This window comes from Bombina bombina, chromosome 7 (assembly GCF_027579735.1).
Source record: "Bombina bombina isolate aBomBom1 chromosome 7, aBomBom1.pri, whole genome shotgun sequence".
NCBI classification, from domain to species: Eukaryota; Metazoa; Chordata; class Amphibia; order Anura; family Bombinatoridae; genus Bombina; species Bombina bombina.
The window spans coordinates 276,310,356-276,327,815 of record NC_069505.1 but is presented as its reverse complement, the minus strand read 5'-3'; positions in this window follow the sequence as shown (position 1 = coordinate 276,327,815).

The window sequence follows — 17,460 nt, the reverse complement described above, 5'->3', positions numbered from 1 at the left end:
AGCAAATTCCATCCCTAGAAAAATATTTTAACTGCACATACCTTATTGCAGGAAAACCTGCACGCTATTCCCCCTCTGAAGTTACCTCACTCCTCAGAATATGTGAGAACAGCAAAGGATCTTAGTTACTTCTGCTAAGATCATAGAAAACGCAGGCAGATTCTTCTTCTAAATACTGCCTGAGATATACAGTACACTCCGGTACCATTTAAAAATAACAACTTTTGATTGAAGAAATAAACTAAGTATAAAACACCACAGTCCTCTTACGACCTCCATCTTAGTTGAGAGTTGCAAGAGAATGACTGGGTATGGCAGTGAGGGGAGGATCTATATAGCAGCTCTGCTGTGGGTGATCCTCTTGCAACTTCCTGTTGGGAAGGAGAATATCCCATAAGTAATGGATGATCCGTGGACTGGATACACTTAACAAGAGAAATAAAATTACCAAATTTAACAAAATTAAACACCTAATCCCTATGAAAATAAAAAAGAACCCCCAAAACAAAAACACCCCCTACTCTAAGAATAAACTACCAGTAGCCCTTAAAATGGCTATTTGCAGGGCATTGCCCCAAGATAATCAGCTCTTTTTCAAGAAAATACACAAAGCCCCCCTAACAGTAAAAACCCCCCCAAATAAAATAACACTAAATAACCTTAACTACCCATTGCCCTGAAAAGGGCATTTGTTTGGGCATTGCCCTTAAAAAGGGCATTTAGCTCTTTTTCTGCCCATCCATAATCTAAATAAAACAAATCCCCCCAAAAAACCCTTAAAAAAACAAAATTTATGCTTACCTGATAAATTTCTTTCTTTTGCGATGTACCGAGTCCACGGTTTCATCCTTACTTGTGGGATATTATCCTTCCTAACAGGAAGTGGCAAAGAGAGTACCCACAGCAGAGCTGTCTATATAGCTCCCCCAATTAACTCCACCCCCCAGTCATTCGACCGAAGGCCAAGGAAGAAAAAGAAGAAACTATAAGGTGCAGAGGTGACTGAAGTTTTTAATAAAAAATACTATCTGTCTTGAATAGACAGGGCGGGCCGTGGACTCGGTGCATCGCAAAAGAAAGAAATTTATCAGGTAAGCATAAATTTTGTTTTCTTTTGCAAGATGTACCGAGTCCCCGGTTTTATCCTTACTTGTGGGATACCAATACCAAAGCTTTAGGACACGGATGAAGGGAGGGACAAGACAGGAACCTAAACGGAAGGCACCACTGCTTGCAAAACCTTTCTCCCAAAAATAGCCTCCGAAGAAGCAAAAACAGAATTTATGTTTACCTGATAAATGACTTTCTCCAACGGTGTGTGCGGTCCACGGCGTCATCCTTACTTGTGGGATATTCTCTTCCCCAACAGGAAATGGCAAAGAGCCCAGCAAAGCTGGTCACATGATCCCTCCTAGGCTCCGCCTTCCCCAGTCATTCGACCGACGTAAAGGAGGAATATTTGCATAGGAGAAATCATATGATACCGTGGTGACTGTAGTTAGAGAAATTAAATCATCAGACCTGATTAAAAAACCAGGGCGGGCCGTGGACCGGACACACCGTTGGAGAAAGTAATTTATCAGGTAAACATAAATTCTGTTTTCTCCAACATAGGTGTGTCCGGTCCACGGCGTCATCCTTACTTGTGGGAACCAATACCAAAGCTTTAGGACACGGATGATGGGAGGGAGCAAATCAGGTCACCTAGATGGAAGGCACCACGGTTTGCAAAACCTTTCTCCCAAAAATAGCCTCAGAAGAAGCAAAAGTATCAAATTTGTAAAATTTGGTAAAAGTGTGCAGTGAAGACCAAGTCGCTGCCTTACATATCTGATCAACAGAAGCCTCGTTCTTGAAGGCCCATGTGGAAGCCACAGCCCTAGTGGAATGAGCTGTGATTCTTTCAGGAGGCTGCCGTCCGGCAGTCTCATAAGCCAATCTGATGATGCTTTTAAGCCAAAAAGAGAGAGAGGTAGAAGTTGCTTTTTGACCTCTCCTTTTACCAGAATAAACAACAAACAAGGAAGATGTTTGTCTGAAATCCTTTGTAGCCTCTAAATAGAATTTTAGAGCACGAACTACATCCAAATTGTGCAACAAACGTTCCTTCTTTGAAACTGGATTCGGACACAAAGAAGGCACAACTATCTCCTGGTTAATATTTTTGTTAGAAACAACTTTCGGAAGAAAACCAGGTTTAGTACGCAAAACCACCTTATCTGCATGGAACACCAGATAAGGAGGAGAACACTGCAGAGCAGATAACTCTGAAACTCTTCTAGCAGAAGAAATTGCAACCAAAAACAAAACTTTCCAAGATAATAACTTAATATCTACGGAATGTAAGGGTTCAAACGGAACCCCTTGAAGAACTGAAAGAACTAAATTGAGACTCCAAGGAGGAGTCAAAGGTTTGTAAACAGGCTTGATTCTAACCAGGGCCTGAACAAAAGCCTGAACATCTGGCACAGCCGCCAGCTTCTTGTGAAGTAAAACAGATAAAGCAGAAATCTGTCCCTTCAAAGAACTTGCAGATAATCCTTTCTCCAAACCCTCTTGTAGAAAGGATAGAATCTTAGGAATTTTTACCTGTTCCATGGGAATCCTTTCGATTCGCACCAACAGATATATTTCTTCCATACTTTATGGTAAATTTTCCTAGTTACAGGCTTTCTAGCCTGAATAAGAGTATCAATGACAGAATCTGAGAACCCACGCTTTGATAAAATCAAGCGTTCAATCTCCAAGCAGTCAGTTGGAGTGATGCCAGATTCGGATGTTCGAACGGACCTTGAACAAGAAGGTCCCGTCTCAAAGGTAGCTTCCATGGTGGAGCCGATGACATATTCACCAGGTCTGCATACCAAGTTCTGCATGGCCACGCAGGAGCTATCAAGATCACCGAAGCCCTCTCTTGATTGATCCTGGCTACCAGCCTGGGAATGAGAGGAAACGGTGGGAACACATAAGCTAGGTTGAAGGTCCAGGGCGCTACTAGTGCATCTACTAGAGTCGCCTTGGGATCCCTGGATCTGGACCCGTAGCAAGGAACCTTGAAGTTCTGACGAGACGCCATCAGATCCATGTCTGGAATGCCCCATAATTGAGTTATTTGGGCAAAGATTTCCGGATGGAGTTCCCACTCCCCCGGATGAAATGTCTGACGACTCAGAAAATCCGCTTCCCAATTTTCCACTCCTGGGATGTGGATTGCAGACAAGTGGCAGGAGTGAAGCTCCGCCCATTGAATTACTTTGGTCACTTCTTCCATCGCCAGGGAACTCCTTGTTCCCCCCTGATGGTTGATATATGCAACAGTCGTCATGTTGTCTGATTGAAACCTTATGAATTTGGCCTTTGCTAGTTGAGGCCAAGCCTTGAGAGCATTGACTATCGCTCTCAGTTCCAGAATGTTTATCGGGAGAAGAGATTCTTCCCGAGACCATAGACCCTGAGCCTTCAGGTGTTTCCAGACCGCGCCCCAGCCCACCAGGCTGGCGTCGGTCGTTACAATGACCCACTCTGGTCTTCTGAAGCTCATCCCTTGGGACAGGTTGTCCAGGGTCAGCCACCAACGGAGTGAATCTCTGGTCCTCTGATCTACTTGGATCGTCGGGGACAAATCTGTATAATCCCCATTCCACTGTCTGAGCATGCACAGTTGTAATGGTCTTAGATGAATTCACGCAAAAGGAACTATGTCCATTGCCGCAACCATCAAACCTATTACTTCCATGCACTGCGCTATGGAAGGAAGAAGAACAGAATGAAGTACTTGACAAGAGCTTAGAAGTGTTGATTTTCTGGCTTCTGTCAGAAAAATCTTCATTTCCAAGGAGTCTATTAATGTTCCCAAGAAGGGAACTCTTGTTGACGGAAATAGAGAACTTTTTTCTACGTTCACTTTCCACCCGTGAGATCTGAGAAAGGCTAGGACAATGTCCGTATGAGCCTTTGCTTGTGGTAGAGACGACGCTTGAATCAGTATGTCGTCCAAGTAGGGTACTACTGCAATGCCCCTTGGCCTTAGCACCGCTAGAAGGGACCCTAGTACCTTTGTGAAAATTCTTGGAGCAGTGGCTAGTCCGAATGGAAGTGCCACAAACTGGTAATGCTTGTCCAGAAAGGCGAATCTTAGGAACCGATGATGTTCCTTGTGGATAGGAATATGTAGATACGCATCCTTTAAATCCACCGTGGTCATGAATTGACCTTCCTGGATGGTAGGAAGAATTGTCCGAATGGTTTCCATCTTGAGCGATGGGACCTTGAGAAATTTGTTTAGGATCTTGAGATCCAAAATTGGCCTGAATGTTCCCTCTTTTTTGGGAACTATGAACAGATTGGAGTAGAAACCCCATCCCTTGTTCTCCTAATGGAACAGGATGAATCACTCCCATTTTTAACAGGTCTTCTACACAATGTAAGAATGCCTGTCTTTTTATTTGGTCTGAAGACAATTGAGACCTGTGGAACCTTCCCCTTGGGGGTAGCTCCTTGAATTCCAGGAGATAACCTTGGAGAACTATTTCTAGCGCCCAAGGATCCTGAACATCTCTTGCCCAAGCCTGAGCGAAGAGAGAGAGTCTGCCCCCCACCAGATCCGGTCCCGGATCGGGGGCCAGCATCTCATGCTGTCTTGGTAGCAGGTAGCAGGGCTTCTTGGCCTGCTTACCTTTGTTCCAGCCTTGCATCGGTCCTCCAGGCTGGCTTGGTTTGAGAAGAATTACCCTCTTGCTTAGAGGATGTAGAATTTGAGGCTGGTCCGTTTCTGCGAAAGGGACGAAAATTTGTTTTATTTTTAGCCTTAAAAGACCTATCCTGAGGAAGGGCGTGGCCCTTTCCCCCGAGTGATGTCTGAAATAATCTCTTTCAAGTCAGGGCCAAACAGCGTTTTCCCCTTGAAAGGGATGTTAAGCAATCTGTTCTTGGAGGACAGCATCCGCTGACCAAGACTTCAGCCAAAGCGCTCTGCGCGCCACAATAGCAAAACCTGAATTTTTCGCCGCTAATCTAGCTAATTGCAAAGTGGCGTCTAAGGTAAAAGAGTTAGCCAACTTAAGTGCTTGAACTCTGTCCATAACCTCCTCATAAGAGGATGCTTGATTGAGCGACTTTTCTAGTTCCTCGAACCAGAAACACGCTGCTGTAGTGACAGGAACAATGCATGAAATTGGTTGTAGAAGGTAACCTTGCTGAACAAACATCTTTTTAAGCAAACCCTCTAATTTTTTATCCATAGGATCTTTGAAAGCACAACTATCTTCTATAGGGATAGTGGTGCGTTTATTTAGAGTAGAAACCGCCCCCTCGACCTTGGGGACTGTCTGCCATAAGTCCTTCCTGGGGTCGACCATAGGAAATAATTTCTTAAATATAGGGGGAGGGACAAAAGGTATGCCGGGCCTTTCCCATTCTTTATTTACAATGTCCGCCACCCGCTTGGGTATAGGAAAAGCTTCGGGGGGCACCGGGACCTCTAGGAACCTGTCCATCTTACATAATTTCTCTGGAATGACCAAATTGTCACAATCATCCAGAGTAGATAACACCTCCTTAAGCAGAGCGCGGAGATGTTCCAATTTAAATTTAAATGTAATAACGTCAGGTTCAGCTTGTTGAGAAATTTTTCCTGAATCTGAAATTTCTCCCTCAGACAAAACCTCCCTAGCCCCTTCAGACTGGTGTAAGGGCATGTCAGAACCATTATCATCAGCGTCCTCATGCTCTTCAGTATCTAAAACAGAGCAGTCGCGCTTTCGCTGATAAGGTGGGCATTTTGGCTAAAATGTTTTTAATAGAATTATCCATTACAGCCGTTAATTGTTGCATAGTAAGGAGGATTGGCGCACTAGATTCACTAGGGACCTCCTGAGTGGGCAAGACTGGTGTAGACATAGAAGGAGATGATGCAGTACCATGCTTACTCCCCTCACTTAAGGAATCATTTTGGGCAACATTATTCAGTGGCATCATTGTCCCTACTTTGTTTGTCACATTCATCACATATATTTAAATGGAGAGGAACCTTGGCTTCCGAACATACAGAACATCGTCTATCTGATAGTTCAGACATGTAAATAGGCATAAACTTGATAACAAAGCACAAAAAACGTTTTAAAATAAAACTGTTACTGTCTCTTTAAATTTTAAACTGAACACACTTTTTTACTGAATATACGCAAAAGTATGAAGGAAATGTTCAAAATTCACCAAAATTTCACCACAGTGTCATAAAGCCTTAAAAGTATTGCACACCAAATTTGAAAGCTTTAACTCTTAAAATAACGGAACCGGAGCCGTTTTTACATTTAACCCCTATACAGTCCCTGGTATCTGCTTTGCTGAGACCCAACCAAGCCCAGAGGGGAATACGATACCAAATGACGCCTTCAATAAGCTTTTTCAGTGGATCTGAGCACCTCACACATGCATCTGCATGCCTTGCTTCTCAAAAACAACTGCGCATTAGTGGCGCGAAAATGAGGCTCTGCCTATGACTAGAAAAGGCCCCCAGTGAAAAAGGTGTCCAATACAGTGCCTGTCCGTTTTTTTAACAATTTGCCAAGATTAAAATAACTCTCCTAAGTTATAAACCAGTAAACATGCTTATATAGTAATCGTTTTGGCCCAGAAGAATGTCTACCAGTCTTTAAAGCCCTTGTGAAGCCCTTGTATTCTTATATTGAAAATTAAGAAAATGGCTTACCGGATCCCATAGGGAAAATGACAGCTTCCAGCATTACCAAGTCTTTTTAGAAATGTGTCATACCTCAAGCAGCCAAAGTCTGCTCACTGTTTCCCCCAACTGAAGTTAATTCCTCTCAACAGTCCTGTGTGGAAACAGCCATCGATTTTAGTAACGGTTGCTAAAATCATTTTCCTCTTACAAACAGAAATCTTCATCTCTTTTCTGTTTCAGAGTAAATAGTACATACCAGCACTATTTTAAAATAACAAACTCTTGATAGAAGAATAAAAACTACATTTAAACACCAAAAAAACTCTGAGCCATCTCCGTGGAGATGTTGCCTGTGCAACGGCAAAGAGAATGACTGGGGAAGGCGGAGCCTAGGAGGGATCATGTGACCAGCTTTGCTGGGCTCTTTGCCATTTCCTGTTGGGGAAGAGAATATCCCACAAGTAAGGATGACGCCGTGGACCGGACACACCTATGTTGGAGAAAGTATCAAATTTGTAAAATTTGGAAAAGGTATGAAGCGAAGACCAAGTCGCAGCCTTACAAATTTGTTCAACAGAAGCATCATTCTTAAAAGCACATTTGGAAGCCACCGCTCTAGTAGAGTAAGCATGAATTCTTTCAGAAGGCTGCTGTCCAGCAGTCTCATAAGCCAAACGGATGATACTTTTCAGCCAAAAGGAAAGAGAGGTAGCCGTAGCCTTTTGACCCCTACGCTTTCCAGAATAGACAACAAACAAAGAAGATGTTTGACGAAAATCTTTGGTTGCCTGCAAATAAAACTTCAAAGCACGAACCAGGTCCAAGTTGTGCAACAAACGTTCCTTCTTAGAAGAAGGATTAGGACAGAGAGAAGGAACAACAATTTCCTGATTGATATTCCTGTTAGTAAAAACCTTAGGGTGGAACCTAGGTTTGGTACGCAAAACCACCTTATCAGCATGGATAACAAGATAAGGCGAATCACATTGTAATGCAGATAGTTCAGCAACTAGAAACGGAACTTTCCAAGATAGAAGCTTAATATCTATGGAATGCATGGGTTCAAACGGAACCCCCTGAAGAACTTTAAGAACTAAATTTAGACTCCATGGCGGAGCAACAGGCTTGATTATAACTAAAGCCTGACAAAAAGCCTGAACGTCTGGAACATCTGCCAGACGCTTGTGCAATAGAATAGACAAAGCAGATATCTTTCCTTTTAAAGAACTAGCTGACAATCCTTTCTCCAACCCCTCTTGGAGAAAAGACAAAATCCTAGGAATCCTGATCTTACTCCATGAGTAGCCTTTGGATTCGCACCAAAAAAGATATTTACGCCATATCTTATGATAGATTTTCCTGGTGACAGGCTTTCGAGCCTGAATCAAGGTATCTATGACCGACTCAGAGAAACCCCGCTTTGATAAAATCAAGCGTTCAATCTCCATGCAGTCAGTTGCAGAGAAATTAGATTTGGATGCTTGAACGGACCTTGAATCAGAAGGTCCTGTCTCAGTGGCAGAGTCCATGGTGGCAGAGATGACATGTCCACCAGGTCTGCATACCAAGTCCTGCGTGGCCACGCAGGAGCTATCAAAATCACAGAAGCTCTCTCCTGTTTGATTCTGGCAATCAGACGCGGAAGGAGAGGGAATGGTGGAAACACATAAGCCAGGTTGAACGACCAGGGTACTGCTAGAGCATCTATCAGTACTGCCTGAGGATCCCTTGACCTGGACCTGTAATGAGGAAGTTTGGCGTTCTGACGAGACGCCATAAGATCCAATTCTGGTGTGCCCCAAAGCTGAACCAGTTGAGCAAACACCTCCGGGTGGAGTTCCCACTCCCCAGGATGAAAAGTCTGCCTCCCAGTTCTCTACCCCTGGGATATAGATTGCTGATAGATGGCAAGAGTGAGTCTCTGCCCATCGGATAATTCTGGAAACTTCTATCATCGCTAAGGAACTCCTTGTTCCCCCCTGATGATTGATATAAGCCACAGTCGTGATGTTGTCCGACTGAAATCTGATGAATCTGGCCGAAACCAGCTGAGGCCACGCCTGAAGAGCATTGAAGATCGCTCTTAATTCTAGAATATTTATTGGTAGGAGGGCCTCCTCCTGAGTCCACAAACCCTGTGCTTTCAGGAAATTCCAGACTGCACCCCAGCCCAGTAGGCTGGCGTCCGTCGTCACTATAACCCACCCTGGCCTGCGGAAACATATTCCTTGGGACAGGTGATCCTGTGACAACCACCAGAGAAGAGAATCTCTGGTCTCCTGATCCAGATTTATCTGAGGAGATAAATCTGCATAATCCCCATTCCACTGTCTGAGCATGCATAGTTGCAGTGGTATGAGATGTAAACGAGCAAACGGAACTACGTCCATTGCCGCTACCATTAGTCCGATTACCTCCATACACTGAGCCACTGACGGCCGAGGAATGGAATGAAGAGCTCGCAGGTGGCTAAAATCTTTGATTTCCTGACTTTCGTCAGAAATATCTTCATGTCCACCGAGTATATCAGAGACCCTAGGAATGAAACTCTTGTGAGAGGGGAAAGAGAGTTCTTTTTTACGTTCACCTTCCACCCATGAGATCTTAGAAAGGCCAACACGAAGTCCGTGTGAGACTTGGCTAGTTGGAAAGTCGACGCTTGAATTAGAATGTCGTCTAGATAAAGCGCCACTACTATGCCCCGCGGCCTTAAAACCGCCAGAAGGGACCCTAGCACCTTTATGAAAATTCTTGGAGCCGTGGCCAACCCGAAGGGAAGAGCCACAAACTGGTAATGCTTGTCCAGAAAGGCAAACCTGAGGAATTGGTGAAGATCTTTGTGGATAGGAATGTGTAGATACACATCCTTTAAGTCCACGGTGGTCATATATTGACCCTCCTGGATCATTGGTAAAATAGTCCGAATGGTCTCCATCTTGAAGGATGGGACTCTGAGGAATTGGTTTAGGATCTTGAGATCTAGGATTGGTCTGAAGGTTCCCTCTTTTTTGGGAGCCACAAACAGATTGGAATAGAACCCCTGCCCCTGTTCTGTTCTTGGAACAGGGCAGATCACTCCCATGGTAAGTAGATCTTATACACAGCGTAAGAACGCCTCTCTTTTTGTCTGGTTTACAGACAATTAAGTAAGATGGAATCTCCCCCTTGGAGGAGAATCTTTGTAATCTAGAAGATACCCCTGGGTTACGATGTCTACAGCCCAGGAGTCCTGAACGTCTCTTGTCCAAGCCTGAGCAAAGAGAGAGAGTCTGCCCCCTACTACCCCTTCATGCTGTCTTGGTGGCAGCAGCAGGCTTCTTGGCCTGTTTATCCTTGTTCCAAGCCTGGTTAGGTCTCCAGACTGGCTTGGCTTGAGCAAAGTTCCCCTCTTGCCTTGCAGCAGGGGAAGAGGAAGCGGGACCACCCTTGAAGTTTCGAAAGGAACGAAAATTATTCTGTTTGGTCCTCAACTTATTTGACTTATCCTGAGGGAGGGCATGACCCTTCCCTCCAGTGATATCTGAAATGATCTCTTTCAGTTCAGGCCCGAATAGAGTCTTACCCTTGAAAAGGATGGTCAAAAGCTTAGATTTTGATGACACATCAGCCGACCAGGACTTAAGCCATAACGCTCTACACGCTAAAATGGCAAAACCTGAATTCTTAGCTGCTAATTTAGCCAGATGGAAAGCGGCGTCTGTAAAGAAAGAATTAGCTAGCTTAACAGCCCAAATTCTATCCAGAATAGCATCTAATGGGGTCTCCACCTGAAGAGCCTCTTCCAGAGCCTCAAACCAAAAGGCAGCTGCAGTGGTTACAGGAACAATGCACGCTATAGGCTGGAGAAGAAAACCCTGATGAACAAAAATTTTCTTTAGGAGACCCTCTAATTTTTTATCCATAGGATCTTTGAAAGCACAACTGTCTTCAATAGGTATCGTTGTACGCTTAGCCAGAGTAGAAATAGCTCCCTCCACCTTAGGGACCGTCTGCCACGAGTCCCGCATGGTGTCGGATATGGAAAACATCTTCTTAAAAATAGGAGGGGGAGTGAACGGAATACCTGGTCTATCCCACTCCTTAGTAACAATGTCCGAAATCCTCTTAGGGACCGGAAAAACATCAGTGTAAACAGGAACCTCTAAATATTTGTCCATTTTACACAATTTCTCTGGAACTACAATAGGGTCACAATCATCCAGAGTCGCTAAGACCTCCCTGAGCAATAAGTGGAGGTGTTCTAGCTTAAACTTAAATGCCGTCATATCTGAATCTGTCTGAGGGAACATCTTTCCTGAATCAGAAATCTCTCCCTCAGATAGCAAATCCCTCATCACAGTGGATTGGCACGCCTCTCTCATTCTGTGATGTTCTTACATATGATCCTATTGGATCCTTTTTTTTGCCATATCATATGAGCATCTGGATTGGCTAAACAAACAACATCGTAGATTGGTGGCTTCTCTGACACTCCCTGGTCAGTTAGACGTACCAGCCTTATCCTCAAGTTCCTGACACGAGCTGGTAAATTTATACATACACAGCTGATGTAGTCTTCCCGCTGTTCAACGGAACAAGGTCAAGTGTGACATTATAACGATTATTAAGTTATTCTGGATTTTCATAAATCAGCATCGATCAATTTACAATATTTGAGCAAGTAAATAATGCTAGCACAAGATCTCATATAATCATGCATATAAACCATAAGCAAATACCTATGAAACTTTCTTTTCAAACTAGACAGGTATGGGGTCAGGTTGCAAACTGATCTTATTAGGCATATATATTTATCACACATATAGATTAATAGGATGTTTTTATCATGAGTGGTCACTGATGGCATAACAAATGCTTTTGTACCTGTATTAAATATACAATCTCCATCTATAGAATTTTTTATATTATGTTTTTTTTATTAACTATTCTGAAAATTGTTCCTAATGAGGTTTGATTTATGTCCATTGTGGGGATTGTCAGAATGTTATGAGCCTACTGCAGTATATATATGTGGTTTTTATTATATTTTTTTTATCTTATATGAATTAGTTAACACATGCTTGAAACTATTTGACCCATATGTGTATACAATTGTCACTAAGCAACCACATTAATGAGATGTGGTATGGGTGTGGTGTATCAATTGTTAATTGCTCAACCAATCACAATAGTTTCCTCTGTTACAGACTATCTGTTAAATAGCAAGTGTATCATAATGTTTGTTCATAGCCTGATGAAACAGCCCTGAGTAGGCTGAGAAACGCGTCGCTGTATTAATAAAGTTTTTAATATTTTATACACTTGCTATTGTGTGGTTTATCACTTTATGTGAAAACTACATATTTGTTCCTGGTTTTTGCTGTGGATTGCCTTTGCAGTTGTCTACTGGGCGACACTATGGTTCCAGCTTGCTGAATTTGCACCTTCAGGTGCAGATTATCTTGTAAGTTTAAACACTCTGGGTCCAATTATCCTTGTCCAGATGATATTTGGCCATGTTGGTTTGTTTTTTCGTGCTCATCTAGGTATTTGATATCTGGGCCTTCTGAGGATATCCAACTGCCTTTGTGCCAAGGACACAGTGAGCTGGACCACTGCAAAGTTTCAGCCTGCTACATATGCACCAGCTGGGTGCTTTTTGTTTGTGAGTATCCTACTCATCTGTGTTGCTGTGCTCAATTTCACTGCCGATATTAGGCCATGTTGGCGCCTCTGTGTTTTACTCTTTTTCAGATTTTGTACATCAGGATTGCCATCCTTTGACAGAGTGCTGCCTCCACCTTCGGATCACCAAGGATCTATAGACTTTTATATATATTTTTATCAATTATCTAGGTCTTTTGGTATTGGGTTTTATTTTATTTCATTTATTTATTTTTTATTATATTTTTTGTTTTATACTAATTGTATTTGTTATTTCCATTCTATCATTCCTATCTAGTACATCTGTGTATGACTACTTACCAAGAAATACTTAATAGTATATCTCACTATTTGTTGTGATTACTCACAATAGTTTATTGTAGACAGGAAGCGCCCCCTAAGGGCGTGATGTGTTATTAGTTCACATCACTCTCTCTTCATATTGTAGAGTTTCCTCAATGTCAGACATGTTGAACAGGCTAGTAATGAGACAAGCAAACAATTTAATAAACGGTACTGTGCCTTTAATAGAAAAAAAGGCAGACACAATCTGCAAAATTGCAAAAAAATACCTCAAATTTCTTGAAATTTTTACAGCAGATCCCTTAAGCTTTAATAAGATTGCACCACAAGCAAAATAAACGATTAACCCCCAAATAAGGAAACCGGATTGACAAAGTGTTAAAAAAACTGTAAAAACCCTGTCAGCACCTTGCCACAGGCTCTGCTGTGGCGCCTACCTGCCCTTAGGAATTGATAATGTGGGGATAAAGCTTCGATTTGGCCCAAGAAGTTCACCAGGACCCTCCGGTGTTGTAGCTTGCTGCTTGTTCAGAGAAACAACTGCGCAACTGAGGCGCGAAAATAGGCCCCGCCCATCTCACTCAATGTTACTGAGGCCTTCAAGCAAACACACCAAGCGTTTAACCAGCCATGTGGGTTCTAAAAACCCCAAAAAGCCAAGTGTACCCTCAATACAGTTGTCCCTTAAAGTATAATTAACAGCACTCCCAGAACAAACAACCGTTTGCTATAAATCATTCAAACTGAGTGTGAACCATAAGTTTAGCCCTTATGCAAGCTTAGTAATGCCCCTATAAATCTAGGATTACTGCTTACCCTTCCCCTCATGGGGATACTGTCAGCCTTTCTGAAATATCACAGTCTCTCCAGAAAAAAATGACTGAACATACCTCATTGCTGTATAGCAAGAAACCGTTCCTCACACTGAAGTTTTTCTGTACTCCTCAGCTTCTGTGGGAACAGCAGTGGACCTTAGTTACAAATGCTAAGATCATCATCCTCTAGGCAGAAATCTTCATCCATCTCCTGCCTGAGAGTAAATAGTACACACCGGTACCATTTAAAAATAACAAACTCTTTCTTGAAGAAAATAAATACTAAAAGTTTATCACCTCTTTCACTTTACCCTTCCTGCTTAGAGCCGGCAAAGAGAATGACTGGAGGGTGGAGTTAAGGGGGGAGCTATATAGACAGCTCTGCTGTGGGTGCTCTCTTTGCCACTTCCTGTTAGGAAGGATAATATCCCACAAGTAAGGATGAAACCGTGGACTCGGTACATCTTGCAAAAGAAATCCTAAGTCTAACCCCCAGGTTGGTACTCACGGTTCCTGAAGTCCGGCGGAGAAGGTCCTGTTCCAGGCGGTGAAGTCTTCTTCCAAGCACAACCTCTTCTTCTTCCAGGAACAACCTGCGCAGAGCGCAGCTGAAGACCGGCGACCGTGGAGCCATGGATCGCGGAGGATCCTCTTTGTACGATCTACACCGTACACTGAATAGTGAATTCAAGGTACGCAATTGAAGATGGTGTCCCTTTAATTCCTATTGGCTGATTTGATTCTTCTAATTCAAATCAGCCAATAGGTTGAAAGCTACTCAAATCCTATTGGCTGTTTAAATTAGCCAATAGGATGAGAGCAAGTGAAATTTTATTGGCTATTCAAATCAGCCAATAGAATTTCACTTGCTCTCATGCTATTGGCTAATTTAAATAGCCAATAGGATTTGAGTAGCTTTCTTTCTATTGACTGATTTTAATTGGAAGAATCAAATCAGCCAATAGGAATTCAAGGTACGCCATCTTTAATAGAGTACTCACTATTCAGTGTACGGCGGAGATTGTACGAAGTGGATCCACCACGCTCCATGGCTTCTTTGAAGAAGACTTTTCCGCCAGGAACAGGACCTTCTCCGCCGGACTTTAGGAACCGTGAGTACCAACCGGGGGGTTAGACTTAGGATTTTTTAAGTTTTTTTTGGGGGGATTAGTTTTATTTAGATTAGGGATGGGCAGAAAAAGAGCTAAATGCCCTTTTAAGGGCAATGCCCAAACAAATGCCCTTTGGGGGCATTTGTGGGGGTTACTTAGTTATTTAAATAGTTAATTGTGTTGTGGGTTTTGGCGGTTTAAAGGGTTAATAAGTTAAATAGGTTTATTGCGATGTAGGGGTTTAGGGGTTAATAGGTTTATTGCGATGTAGGGGTTTTGCAGTTTAGGGGTTAATAGGGTAAATAGGTTTATTGCGATGTAGGGGTTTTGCAGTTTAGGGGTTAATAGGGTAAATAGGTTTATTGCGATGTAGGGGTTTTGCGGTTTAGGAGTTATGTATATAAAGAAATATACTTAAAGTAGATATAATTTAAAGAGAAGAACTTTTGTATTTATTTAGGACAGTAGTTTGTCTAATTAGAGTGTGGCTATATCTATAGTTTATTATATAGAATATATTTTTGATATATTTAAGATAGTAGTCCATTAAAATTATAGTATAGCTACACCTGTAGCTTAAATTTTTATATAAAAGAAAAGTTACAAAATTCGTTCTTTCTACATCTGTAGTTTAAAAAATAATTAGACTGCCCTCTGGGCAGCCTTATCGACTAGTACTTCTATAAAAACAAATGTCAAATGAACAATGATTTAATAAACATGTATGTCAGTGTTTGCTTCACACAAGTGCCAATAAACACGTGATTAGGATGCAGGGATGCACTTGCGTTATGGATTGGATCGAGTGGAGTGAGAATACAACTGTTACTTAAATGGACAATAACGTTTTTTTTTTTCATATGCTTTAGAAATTCATCACTGTATTGCAAACAATCTGCATACATAATTAATAGAGCATTTAAAACTACAGTTTATATGCAATATGTCCATTTTTACAGTCCAGGGACATATCCCACTGAAAAGCCTTTGGAGTTCTGCATTCTCATCTCCAAATCTGTGACCAGTATATACTGATATAAATTAAATAAATCGACCAATCACTGTGAAAGGATATAGGAGGGGGCAGGACTCTGCATTCCACAGCATATACTTTAGGCTTTCTCAGGGGCAAGGAAGACACATTTATTAGATTTAAACTAGAGGATAAACAGGCAGTATAAATAATAGTTCATAGTGAGATGTTTGACTATGGATAATTAAAGGGATAGGAAACCCCAAAATTTCCTTTCAGGATTTGGATAGAACATATCATTTTAAACAACTTTCCAATTATGCTTTGTTCTCTTCTTATCCTTTGCTGAAGGAACTACTGGCAGCTGCTGAACACATCTAGTTAGTCAATCACAAAAGACAAATGTGTGCAGGCACCAATTAGCAGCAGCTCCCACTAGAGTATGATATGTGCGTATTCTTTTTCAACAAGGGATACCAAGAGAACAAAGCACATTTGAAAATAGAAGTTAATTTAAAAGTGTCTTAAAATGACCTGCTCTATCTGAATCCTGCAAGTTTACTCTTGATTTTCCTATCCCTTTAAATAATTTAAGAGGAACACCATTTTAGAGTACTTTTATTATAAAATCATAATAATAACAAAATAATCCTGCAATAAATTTGCTTCCCAATTGTATTTCCTAATAAAAACCCCTCTGTCTTCTTCTAACTTTATCAAATGTCAACGCTTTTAGAATAGATGTCTAAATATAAACAGAAGATACTACTCACATAACCCTCCCCCCAATAAGAATGAACTTTTATTTCTCGCTTATGTGTTCTTTTTTATGATCCACCTGAAAGAGGAGAGACATAATTGCTTTGCAGTATCATGTGGTTTATCTTAAGAACACAGTGTAAGTTACATAAAGGTCTGATCTTATAGACCAGAAGTCCACTCACCAGGCAAAGCATAACGTAGCTAAACAAAAGGATAAATATTCATTGTTTGACTTTTGCCCCCTACGTGTATTGGTTTGAATCATTAAGGGAACCACTTCATGGTTGAAAAGGTGTTTTAAGTCTATGATGGAGGGATCAATACTTTGTAGTGACATCTATTAAACAGATCTTTATTTATTGATGTTTCTGCTTTATTTCTGTGGGGACAATGATTATGACCTGCTCTAAGCCACGCATTCGCTGACATTCCATTAGCTAAAAACTGCCTCGCTCCCACTGGACTATACAAAAGCTCTCTATGCAGCTGTCTGCAAACCAGTGCTTTAATGAAGAAAACTACAAAGCATATAAATAATTCAGTAAGAGATTATTTTGTCACATTTAACAAGATTTTGTACATTTTCACCAACACATTATTTAACTTATATGTCATCTACATTTAAAGGCAAGGGGAGGAAAATCAAAGTAATCAGTTAATTGGACAGTGCACAGTTTCCAATGTTACCGGCAACAGAGTATAAAATGTATTGCTCATTTAGGCATATTTTTGTATATGAAATAGACGGCATTGTTCTCTGACACCACAAACTATTAGAATGGGCTGAGCTTGCTGAGAAATCAGATCTACTTATTTTATCAATTTTTATACACACATATAATTTGTTATCTTATTTCTGTCTATATACTAAAGCCCAATTCAAAATTAACATTTTATTACTTATATTTCCTACCTCCAAGTGGGAGTATTGTTTATTTTGCTGAGTATATTTACACAGCTTTTCTATATCCAATACTTAAAGGGATACTGAACCCAAATTTTTTCTTCTTTCATGATTCGGATAGAGCATGCAATTTGAAACAACTTTCAAATTTACTCATATTATCAAATTTCCTTTGTTCTCTTGGCATCTTTATTGAAAAAGCAGGAATGTAAGCATAGGAGCCGTCCCATTTTTGGTTCAGCACCTGGGTAGTGCTTGCTGATTGG